The sequence below is a fragment of the Myotis daubentonii genome, chromosome 11 (assembly GCF_963259705.1).
Source record: "Myotis daubentonii chromosome 11, mMyoDau2.1, whole genome shotgun sequence".
Classification (NCBI taxonomy): Eukaryota; Metazoa; Chordata; class Mammalia; order Chiroptera; family Vespertilionidae; genus Myotis; species Myotis daubentonii.
Window position 1 is genome coordinate 71,623,301 of NC_081850.1, and position 12,277 is coordinate 71,635,577.

A 12,277-nucleotide genomic window follows, 5' to 3' on the forward strand; every position below is an offset into this window, starting at 1 on the left:
CACGTTTCCAGCCCGCGGAGGTGCAGAGCCAGACCCCCTGCTCCTGCTCCCTCTCCCTCCCCGGGCTTCTGTCTCACAATCAGAAAATCCGTTTGGGGAGCAAAGCAAAACTCACACATCACTCCCAGCTGCTCTGAGTCAGGGGCAGGAGGGAGGGGAGCAGGAATTCCTACTTTCGCCATAAATTGTATGCAAATGAGCTCTTTTCCTGGCAGAGAGCAGGCAGAGAGCTCTTTCGTGAGCTAACCCCGCTCCTCCGCTGGGAGGGCTGTTCCTTTAATTCGCCAACTGAAAAAGTGGGAAAGGATGTCTGGAGGCGAGGCGTCCCATTACAGAGGAGGGAGCTCGCTATATAAGCCAGCCAAAGCTGGCTGCACTGGCCACAGCCGCCTACTGTCCCACGCTCTCCCGCGCGCACACGCCAGCCCCTCCTCGGAACAAAGGCAGCGCGAGGTGGGGGGACTTTGGGGGCAGCCACCTGGGAGCCTGCTGCTGCTCACCTCCAGGCATTCATTCCATGGAGCTGGTTCATTCAAGAATCTAGGTCGTTTCCAGCGCCGGAAAGGTAAGTCTGTTTCGCCCCATCACCAAAGATCATTATGACACACTGTTTGCCTTCCTGGTACCAAGTGGGTTGCATTTTTCATAATTACAAAACTTTTGTTTTCTCTGCGCCGCTAGCAACGTGGGGTATTTATTCTGATCTGGGCGCACCTGGGCTGTTTTCTGTAAACTTTCGTCTGTTTGGTCTAGTTCTACGAATAGTCACACATGGAAGGAACTTTCGGTAAAAAAGTTTTTATCTGTGCATTCTTCAGAGGGAAACTAAGAACTTTCGCTTCACTCCCTGCCTGGCTGATTCACCTGCGCAGGTTTCTGGGAAGGTTAGGGAAGTTGGTTTGCAAATTGAAGTTTGTCCATAGCGTTACACTGGGATGGGATAGGGGGGATTGATAGAAGATTGTGGAGAGAACAATACACATTTCCATCTAAACAGCCCTTACCTTACAGCTTTCCCTTTTGTATCACCCCCTCATTCCACAACATCCACCCTGTGGTCAGATAGGGGAAGGGGTGAGGGCTGGGGACAGGAGCCACAAGGTGACTCCTAGGGCCAGGTGACCAGACAGCTACGGGCTCTGAGACCAGAGAGCTGGACACCCCTGTTGTGAAGGGTGGGGACTCCCTGCGGATGCCTCCTGATCCACTGGTCCTTGGGCTGGGCACATGGGCATGTTCGGGGTGCTTAGAGCCAGCAGTACGCCATATCTTTCTAGAATCACCTCTCCCTCCTGATTTCTCTTTCGAGAAAGCCCTAAGAGACACATTCTCCCCCAGGATCAGGGGAGCTCTACTTCCCCTGGCTGACTGGAAAGAACACAGGGGTTCCTCTCTCCCATTGGTGCTGTAGGGGATTAAGAGCTCAGGTTTTGACACTGGGGATCCCTTTCGTATCCCCACCACCGCCACCCCATGTGTGACCTTGTTGAAAGTACATAACCTCTTTGAGCCTCAGTTTCTACTTCTCTAAAATGGGCAGGATAACTTCTGTTGTCATTATGAAGAGAAAAGGAGTGATTGCTCCGTAACTGGAAGTTTGGCTAATCATTGGCATTTCCCATAACTGCCCTCCCCTTGGAGGTTAAAAGGGGCACTTGGCCAACGCTGGATTGCTTCTCGTGCGTCCCTCACGGCCTGTCCCACTCCCTGGCATTTTATCTTGCCAGGTCTGAGATGTCTCACTAGGCTGGCAGGTCGGAGTCTTGCTGTATTTTACAAGCAGGAGGCTGGCTGTGTTGGCACAGGCTGGGAGAAAAGGGAGCCGCCTGGGGCTGATAGAAATGTCGGGTTCTGACTCCAGAATGCGCCGGGTTTTGAGTTCGGGCCTTTGCAGATTCTAAAGCTGTCAGCCATAAAGCACGATGCTGCCGGGGGACGCTTTGGAAATGCTTTCTGTCCAGAGGGAGAGCAGGCGAGAGCCCCGCTTGAAGAATGAGTACTTCTTTCTCAGGTTTTGTGGACTTCCCCCCACTCTCACCCTTTTTATGGAGCTTTCCCATATGTGCTTTAGAAATAAGACCTACTGCCCACCCCAGCCTGCTTTCCGCCTTGTCCTGCCATATGACAAGCCCAGCTCAGGGCTGGGGAAGGCTTGCCCCGTGCTAAGGAACCTGTGGAAAGTTTGCTGGCATAGGGTGTATCGGAGCCCTTTGCAATAGATGTGAGTGCACTTCGACCCTGTGAGGTGTGATGAGGTGACGTGACATGTTTGGGGGAAGAAAAGGGTGCACAAGATGAATATTCTCTGATTTGCTAAACAGAATGTAGATAAAGATTGAGAGGGGTGCTGCTAAACTTAGTTGTTAGTGTGTGTGTTTTAATGCTTTGTTTGAAATACCTAGTTTCCCTATCTCATCTCCCACTATCTCCGCAGCCCCCAAGACGTCACTGACCTTTCAGCCCTCAGCTTTGTCATCCGTATAAAGAGGATGCTGATCTTAACCTCACAGAGCTCAGATGAGATCATATGTGGCAAATTCTTGGCACCGTACCTCGCACATAGTAAGAGCTCAATAAACGGAGGCTTTTCTTGGTTTAATTGTTTACAGGGACTTATCCAAGACTAATTGTTCTCAGACAATGGTTTTCATATTCATTAAATGAAATTGAGGGCAAAACCTCAATATCTGGCAGGGAAATGTGGGGCTGATGGGGTTGAAATGGGGGTGAAGGGTCCAATACTCACCTTGTTGCTCTCAGCCTCTGGGACATTTCCATAGAACCTTGAACACAGAACACACAGGTAAACGCAATGAAGCCAGGTGATGTGCATCTAGGCTGCAATTTTTCACTTTGGCAAGGATCTGTGCCTCTCCGAGTTCCACCTCTAATGGAAGTCGGAGCAATTTCCTAAGTAGTACAGTAGACAAGAATATGTGTGGGAAGTACAAAATGCTAAAGGAAGGATGATTTTCTTACTTTTATTGTGAAACTATTACAGATGTTCCCATCCCCCCTTTGCCCACCTCTGCCAACGCCCCGACCCCTTCCCTTGGGCATCACCGCACTGTTGTCTGTGCCTATGGGTTATGTGTGTATGTTCTTTGACTAATCCCTTCTTCTTTCACCCAGTTCTTCGCTCCCCTCTCCTCTCCGACAGCTGTCAGTGTGTTGTATGCATCCATGCCTCTGTTTCTATTTTCTTCTCAGCTTAATAAAGGCCATATATGACAGACACACAGCCAACATCATACTCAATGGGCAAAAACTAAAAGCATTTCCCTTAAGATCAGAAACAAGACAGGGATGTCTGCTTTCACCACTCTTAGCAACACAGTGCGGAAGTCCTAGCCACAGCTATCAGACCAGAAGGATGATTGCTTTAATTAACGTAATGATAATCTATAGGCCCTTTGCATATATCATCTCACTAAGTAGCCACATGTCCCTGAGAAATGGACCATACCTATTAGACAGAGACATGGCTTGAAAAGCAAAGAGAATGAGACCATTTTCCTGAGTTCTAGGACTCCGAGGGATGGAGCCAGACCCATGTCCCCATAACCCCCAAATCAGAAGCACATTCCACTGTGTGCATGCCAAATGCTGCTGCTTCTTGAGCTACCTTTAGAAGGAATAAACTTTCTTTCTGACTAAATCTGCCCCTCCAGCCAGACTGTGGCAACCCATAAATTCAGTGGTAGCCTGATCATATAACCAGAATGGAATTTGGAAAGGGAATTCAAGCTGACAGAATGAAAAACACGTCCCTCTTAATCCTACCCTTTCTAATGCTCACAGAGAACTCAGAACGCCCATTCTCTCCTGCCCCTTGATTTCTGTAGACACACACCCATGCTTCCTTTTTTTTTTTTTTTAATTCTCACCCTAGGATATGTTTTTAGAGAGAGAGAAGGGGAGAGAGAAAGAGGGGAAACATTGATGAGAGAGAGAAACATCAGTTGGTTGCTGCCCATATACCCCCACCCGAGGATGGAATCCTAAACCTAGATAGGTGCCCCAACATGGAATCCAACCCAAAAACTTCTGTTGTGTGGACGACACTCCAACCAACCGAGCCGTCCGGCGTAGCACACCCATGCTTCCTTATAGGGAAAACATATCCATCTGGCTTCAAGCACAAGTCCCTCCACTAAATCGTGTCCGTTTGAAAAGCAGAAAGCAGGTACCATTTAGTTGACTCTTAATGCACAATCTCTTTGTGATGTTTAAGTACACACACACTCAAAATGGTTAATGTTGAAGGTTATACTATATCGCATGTGTGATAGAAGGGTTTGACTGTGGTTTCTCATAATTCCCACTCTAACACTGAAAGTTATGAATGACTAGCTCCATTTTATGGCCAAAAAAAAGTCAAGGCTCAAGGAAGTTAAGTGACTCATCCGAGGGTTTTCCATAAGTGAGGAGCGGAGTTGGCTTTGAACCCAAGCCTTCTGGCTAAAGCCCTCCCATTCTTTCCACTATGCTGCCTTTCCCATGAAGGCAGGCCGGGCTTACCTCTTACAGAACCTTAAGCAATGTCTCCCAGTGATTGACCGAGTGGTAGAGAAGCCCCCAATCCATTGCTGTCTATTGATTTTATGGAATGGCCCGGCATATATCATTTTTCATGGCCCTCAGAAAAGGTCAACCTTAGTGGGGCCCTTCTCTGCCTGGAAACAGAAAAGTTCAAATTTCAGCCCCGGGAGAGAGAAGAATGATTCTAGAGGTAGCAACGAGGTCATTACCACTGATTTTTTATTGCAGAAAGATGCTCACACATTTCCATGCAGGACAGGTGGGAGCTCTGCCTGGGAAATCAGGGCTGTACCTGTACCTGCACCCTCTCGACAGCCAGGTGAACTGAGCACCTGGTTTTAAAAGGGCTAACAGGGAGAGAGTCAAATTGGTGTGCAGCCTTGGGGCAGTGAACTCCGGGAGGATCAGGAAATGGCCGTAGGTTCTGAGCCACAAACTCCCTTGTAGCCTCAGAGAGGAGGGTAAGAACTCAATCACTTCTCACTTTGAGGACATGACAGGGAACCCCCTTGAATCTAATCCCAGGCTAGAATGAACACCTTCAACATGTGGGAAACATTAGATGAAGTCTCCTTTCCAAGGGGGAAATCCCCCTCAAACTCCAGGCAATATTGTCACCCAAGACAAAAACAGCAGTGGCCTCGCTTAAGAGAAAAGTCTGTGTCCTACCTGATTGTAACCTGGGACCAGACCTCCTCCTCCTCCTCCTCCTCCTACTCCTCCTCCTCCTCCTCCTACTCCTCCTCCTCCTCCTCCTCCCTCCCTCTCCCTCTCCCTCTCCCTCTCCCTCTCCCTCTCCCTCTCCCTCTCCCTCTCCCTCTCCCTCTCCCTCTCCCTCTCCCTCTCCCTCTCCCTCTCCCTCTCCCTCTCCCTCTCCCTCTCCCTCTCCCTCCCTCCTCTCCCAGTTATGCCCTTAATTAAGCCCAGAAATCTTACTCTGTTTCCTTCTCCTTTGTCTCATGCTTCCAGTCTCTCCTGAACTTAAGCAACCACCTAGTTCAGTGCTTAAGTAATCCCTCTGATCCTCCACCATTGGATAAAACGGAAATGCTCTTGTTGAAATAAGACCATGAATGGAAAATCCCTTCCATGTCTATTTTACTGTATTTGTTAATGGAAATGATAAAAATTATTTCATGCCAACTTAGCTCAGATTTTTTAAATTTCCTGCAATTCACAGATCCTTCATGATGCAGCTGTAGTAACCCAGATAGGTTTAGTTGGCCCTTGGACCCTCTCCAAACACCCTATGTCAAGAGCCAGAGGTATTTCCTAAGCTCTGAGTAGACAGTTTGCTTTAGAATTAACTGCTGATCAACTCTGACCCTGGAGGAGGTGAACTGGCTGCTACTAACTTCTGCATGCACGTGTCCAAAAAGTTCTCCTAGGAGGGGCCTTGGGAATGATCGTAATAGCCAATATTTACTGAGTACTCTACAGGCATTATGCCACTGAATCATGCACTGTCGTTTCCAGCAATTCAGACACGGGAACCTGAGGCTGTAAGTTTAAGTAGCTTCCTTCCCCAACATCACACAGATAGTCATTGCTGGAGCCAGAACTCAGAGCCAGTTTCAAATCCCAAGCAAGTGTGTATAATCCGCCTGGTAAGCAAGTCATGCTCATCCCATAATTCATCTTCTGACACCAGAGAGGGCAGACACAGCAAAGCTGAGGAAGAGTCCAACTCTTGTCTTCCCAGCCCTCGTGTTCTCTTCCGCAGGGTTGCCACTGTTGGGACCTCTAACTTGCTCCTTCAGGTTTCACTTCCTGTAGACACTCAGTACAGTGCATTGTTTCTGATGTAATATGCTTCCTCTCCTGAGCTCTGAGCTGTAGGAGAATGAAGCCTGATGCACTCCTCATCCCTCCCACTTCCTGAGACCTGGAGCATGGACGCACATAGTCAAGTACAGCCTGAGTGAGATGAGTGTGCCTGGCAGGCTGGTGTACACACCCACTTCCTGGTTCCTGCAGAGTTCTCTGCTTCCCCCAGTGACCCCCATGTATCACAACTGATGAAGGACTCCCCCTCCACCCGACTGCATGCCATTGAGGTCAAGTACATCCATGAGACAGGTCTTTATCCCCTGAGTTCTAGGACTCAGAGGGATGGAGCCAGACCCATGTCCCCATCACCCCCAAATCAGAAGCACATTCATTGCTCTTCTCCCCAACCTATTCCTCTATTAGCAAATGTAATGAAGCTAAAATCTAGGATTAATTCTGTCACCCTTTCCACATTTTTTTACTACCCTTCCATACACCAAATCTTGTGGACTCTTCCGCCTTGACAAGTAAATCACTGCCTACTCATCAGAAATCTACCATTTACATTTTTAAAGGGTAGATCTGTACCGAGGGCAAATACTTAGCACAACTAAGAGAGTTGCTGGTGGTGGACTTTAGGTGGACAAGGGATCTTTGGAGCAAGTGGGGGGGGGGCGGTCAACACTCAGCCCCCAGATGGGTTCAGAGAGAAAACCACCTTAAGCAGGTACACCTTGAGTTCTTCTGAAGTGGCCTGCCCCCTGAGTACTTATGCCCTGGGCCCTGGGATGGTCACAGAGATGGCTTTGGCATATATGGAACCAAGGAGTCCTCTGTATTCGTTATCTATTGCTGTCTAACAAACAATATCTATTGCTGTCACAGAACAGTGATCCAACCTCTAAGTGTAAGTTGTTAGAAAATAAACAAAACAAAAAAGTCTCCCTAAAATGCATAGAATATTGAAACCAAAAGGGCTCAGCAATCTCCAAGCCAGGGGCTTGGTCACTGGTTGTAAAGGCTGAGGCTAGGCCGGCCAGACTTGCTTAGTGGTTGAGCATCAACCCATGAACCAGGAGGTTACGGTTTGATTCCCAGCCAGGGCCTGGATTGTGGGCTCGATCCCCACCCAGTAGGGGGCGTGTAGGAGGCGGCTGATCAATGATTCTCTCTCTTCACTGATATTTCTCTCTCTCCCTCTCTGAAATAATTAAAAACTTACTTTTTTTCAAAAGGCCGGGGCTACTCTCAACCTTCTTTCAACTAAAACACCGCTACTTTTATCTGCTTTGCACACTGAGCTTCCTTGTGACATGTCATTTAATGAAAGAGTTCTGTGACCAAAAAAAAATAAGAGGTTTTGTGAATTGGTGGCCTAGTTTATTCCCTTCACTTTAAAGATAGTGAAACTGAGACCCACAGAGGGGAAAAATCTAAGATTTCATGCCAGTTGGCAACAGGGTCAGGACTGAATTGTAGTTCCTTTGACTCTTGCTCTTGGAAGCCAGAGACAATATAAAAAGTGTCAGAGTTAATACATTGTTTAAAAGGGAAAAATTAACAGTTTTACGCTTCGGCATACATGGAACAAGGAGTCCTCTGTATTCGTTATCTATTGCGAACAAACAACACACATTTCTTGTGATATGGTCTCTATAGGTCAGGATTCCATGCTCAGCTTAGATGGGTCTTCTATCTCAGGGTCTCTCACAAGGCTACCATCACAGGGTTGGCCAGGATTGAGGTCATGTCTGAAGGCTCGCTTCTAAGCTCACTCAGGTGGCTGTTGGCTGGACTCAGTTCCTCTAGGGCTGTTGGATTGAGGGCTTCAGTTCCTTACTGGCTGTTGGCCCAAGGCCACTCTCACGTCCTTCCACCTGGGTGTCTCCAATATTGACATTTGCTTCATCAAAGCCAGAGAGCCTGTCAGCAAAACAGACATCACAATCTTGTGTAGCCTAATAGTGCAAGTGACATCCCATCACCTTAGCCATATTATATTGGTCACAAGCAAGCCACTAGACCAGTGATGGCGAACCTTTTGATCTCGGTGTGTCAGCATTTTGAAAAACCCTAACTTAACTCTGGTGCCGTGTCACATATAGAAATTTTTTGATATTTGCAACCATAGTAAAACAAAGACTTATATTTTTGATATTTATTTTATGTATTTAAATGCCATTTAACAAAGAAAAATCAACCAAAAAAATGAGTTTGCGTGTCACCTCTGACAGGCGTGTCATAGGTTCGCCATCACTGGCCTAGACCATCCCACACTCAAGGAGAGAGAATGACACAAGATGTGATGAGCAGGAGGAAGTATCATTGGGAACCATCTTAGAGTGCCTTCCCAATTCACCAATTTCCGACAACTTCTCATCAATGACAAATTTATCCAACCCTCCTGTACTTCTGTTGATGATGAGTAATCAATAATATCTAGTTTAAGCTTCTCTTCCAGTTATAAGGTGAAGTCAGGTGTTTTGCATTAAATGTTATAGTTCATGGGGGAACCATGCTTCCTCTTAAACATCACCCCAGGGCACAGTCTTCCAAGGCAAGGACTTCACATGTATTTTATTCAAAGGCACGACATTCAAAGTGACCCAAACTGAAACTGATTCATTGCCCTTCTCCCCAACCTATTCCTCTGTTAGCAGATGTAATGAAGCTAAAATCTAGGATTAATTCTGTCGCCCTTTCTACCTTTTTTACTAGCCTTCCATACACCAAATCTTGTGGACTCTTCCGCCTTGACAAGTAAATCACTGCCTACTCATCACCCCCATCACCCTGGTTCAGGCTGTGGCACCTCACAGATGGAGCACTGCAACAGCTTCCCATTGGCCCCCATCCACCAGTCTTACTTCGGTTGTAGCAGTCACATTCCTCCTAAGCCTAAAGATTTTCAAATGGTTCTCTTCTGACTATAGGAAAAATTCAAATTCCTAGACTGGTGTTCAGTGTTTTTCATGATCTGGCTCCTGGTCTCCAAATGCCCTCCCTACCAGCCAACAATTCCATGCCTTACATGCCCTCCCAAATGCTATTCTCTTTCCTACTCGCAATCTCCTTTCAAAATTCAGCTTAGAAACTACCTTCTCCAGGGAAATGAGATGACCCTTTCCCCCTTGTTTTTCTCTATCATTACCATGTCATTCTGGAATTGCCTGTCTGCTCACAGGTCGACTCCTGCTAATGAAGTTCTTGAAATGAGAATCTGTACCCATTTTATCTGTAACTGAGCTCAACTAGAATAAAATTAATCCTCAATAGCAGACAGCAGTCCTTGTTGTTTCCCAGGTTTGGACTTCCCCTTCCTCAGCAGACTTTCATACTTTGCCCTCCAGTTTCTCAACCCTGCAGAGTGATGTCATAGCATATGACAGGAGGAAGCCAGTACAGTCTGGGGACACAGACTTCAAGGAATGTCCTTGCTTTCAGAGGTGGCTCTCAGAATCACAGCATGCACTGCCTGGGGTTTTGTAAAACCAGTACCAAGGACAGAGAAGGCCCGTCTGGGGATTTGAGGCTGAGTCACAGGAGATAGGAAAATCTGGAGGTTATAACAAGGGTCAGCCTACAACTAGTGGAAGGCAGGAAAGGGCTCAAGGAAGGAATGGAGACAAACAGTTCTCTGTCTTAGGATATGGAGAAATTCACAGCCCAGGGGAAGGATTGGATAATAACTAAGAGCATGACTTTAGCATCAGAAAGTTCTGGGTTCAAGAGCTTGCTATCTGCTTGTTACGTGATCTTGGCCAAGTTACTTCCCTAAGTCTCATATTTCTCATCTGTATTAAATGAAAAATAGCAGCACCTACTTCATAAGGTTATTGTGATGAGTAAGTGACGCAGTGCCAGTGCATTACTTAGCACAGAAACTGGTACTTTTTTTTGTCTTTCTTTTTGAATTTTCTTTGTCTTTGTTTTTGTAATGGTTCTTAGTAATAAAGTATTTCCCAATAATGTATTCTGTAGGGTGCACCTTAAAAAGTATTCTATGACCAGAAGAGTTTGAGGAATACTTGAGACTGGGTCCTGTTCTTGGAAATTCATAGTTCATACGTCCACTAATACATAGTTCTAAGGGTTGGAGAAAACAGGATCCTCTTATTCATGGAGTTTACATTATGGTGGAAGAAGGTAGACAATGAAAATTAATCAAATAAATTCATAGTACAATTTCAGGTAGATATTTTCTAAGAAGGAATATAAAATACAATAAGGGAACAGGCAATGACTGGTGGTGTGAGGTTGATCTCTTAGACAGGGTGGGACATGGAGGTGATGTTGGAGCAGAGATCTGAATGAAATGAGGAAATGAGCTCTGTGGGAAGTGGCTAGGAGTTAGGATTTTCTTGTGTGTGATTAGAAGCCAAAGGGAGATTTTGGGTAGAAGGATGCACGACCTAAGAAATCCTGTAGCAGCTAATCTATTCAGCTTTGTTTCAGCCAGTATCCCTAAATTTTTTTCACCTTTTCCTACAGGCATCTACCTAAAAACATCTTGGAGTATAGTCCAGTCCATTCTAAACTGGAGCACAAAGCTTTGTAGAATTTAAAAGGACTATGAATTTGCTCCCCTCACCTAAACCTACAGTAATCAGCCAAACAAACCACTTGAGCCAAAACAGGCAGGCCCAGAACAAGAAAACTAGCTCTAGGGGTATAGACAAGCAGGATGTCACCCTAATTAACAACTCTTTTTGGCTAAGATGATCAATGAGCACAGCCAGGCTTCAGCAGACCCTGGAACACCATCTCAGGCCAAAAGAAACTTGCCAACATCTTCCTCGAAGCTAATAAGCGTTTGCAAACAGTACACCTTGGCTTAAGCACCCTCCAAAGGGGAAGTGTATAAAACTTAACTCCCGCCAGAGGCTCTGGAAGGAAGACAGAGGTCAAATATTTCAATGCCTACGTGTGAACAGCCACCAGATTGCTGCTGAAGGTCTAGGAAATAGAAGATGAGGGGGTCTGCTGGGGCTCTGAGCTCTTATTTTATGAAACAGTGCTGATTTTCCCCCTTATACAAACTGCAGAGAGTTGCCTGATGAGTCAACCTGGTAGTAGTTCAAAGTCCAAAAACTGGCTGTCTCTTAGGCCAGTTGCTGACCTTCCCAGAGTATCAGTTTGGCTTTTCAATAGTCGTAATACTTACCTCACCAGGTTGCAGCGATAAGTGATAATTGATGGCATCTATAACAAAAACATCTAGCATAAGGCTTGGCACAAAACGGGTGTATAGTAGCCTGGCAACAAACGGTTAGTTTCCTTCCTGTCTAGTTCAATCTAAATTTGGTTTTTATAATACTAGTTGCCATTTATTAACTAACTACTATATTCCAGCACGGGTCACCATATATTGAGTAATGGCCTACTTTTGTAAATAAAGTTTAATTGGAACAGCCGTGCTCATTTATTTATGCCATGTCTATGGCTACTCTCTCTACAATGGGAAAATTGAATTTGTGGCAGAGACCATCTGTCTGAAAGCCTAACATTACTATCCAGTCACTTGAAAAAAGTTTACTGATACCTGCCAGTCAGTGTGCTAAATTTATATGCATAATTTTCAATCAGCAGAACTAGCAAGGTGGGTATATATATATATATATATAGAAATAGAAATACTCATCTAGTCAGTCCCTCTCCAAAAATATATGCCAAACTCTATACCTGAAGGTAGCGTAGAAAAATCTTAGAAGAGTTATTCATTTGTATGTTTCATGCCATTTTGTCCCTCATTATCTCTCTCAGGCCAAATTTCTTGACTTTTCTGTCATATGCTAAATTAAATGATCCTGTCTAGAAGGGGATTTCCCCCTTTTCTTAGTTATTTGCTTGTTTACTTGTTCATCTAAGTTCCTTCTTTAAAAAATAGAAGTTGTAATGTCTAGAGTCTCTAGACCTTCTAAATCCTCAAACTAATTTCTTGGAACCCATGCTTTTTTTTTTTTTT

At 45.6% G+C, this 12,277-nt stretch overlaps 1 protein-coding gene across 13 annotated transcripts in view; it reads left to right on the forward strand.

Moving 5' to 3' along the window:
• The first annotated feature begins 289 nt into the window (after positions 1–289).
• The window catches only part of TNC (tenascin C), an 88,882-nt gene continuing 76,894 nt past the window's right edge, over positions 290–12,277 (forward strand). For 4 of the 13 annotated variants that reach the window (XM_059657845.1, XM_059657848.1, XM_059657847.1 and 1 more), the window contains exon 1: positions 291–565. The gene's annotated coding sequence lies outside the window, so the exon portion shown is untranslated. Of the gene's footprint in view, positions 566–12,277 lie in introns of all 13 variants that reach the window. The other 9 variants (XM_059657853.1, XM_059657852.1, XM_059657854.1 and 6 more) reach the window with 7 other exon arrangements.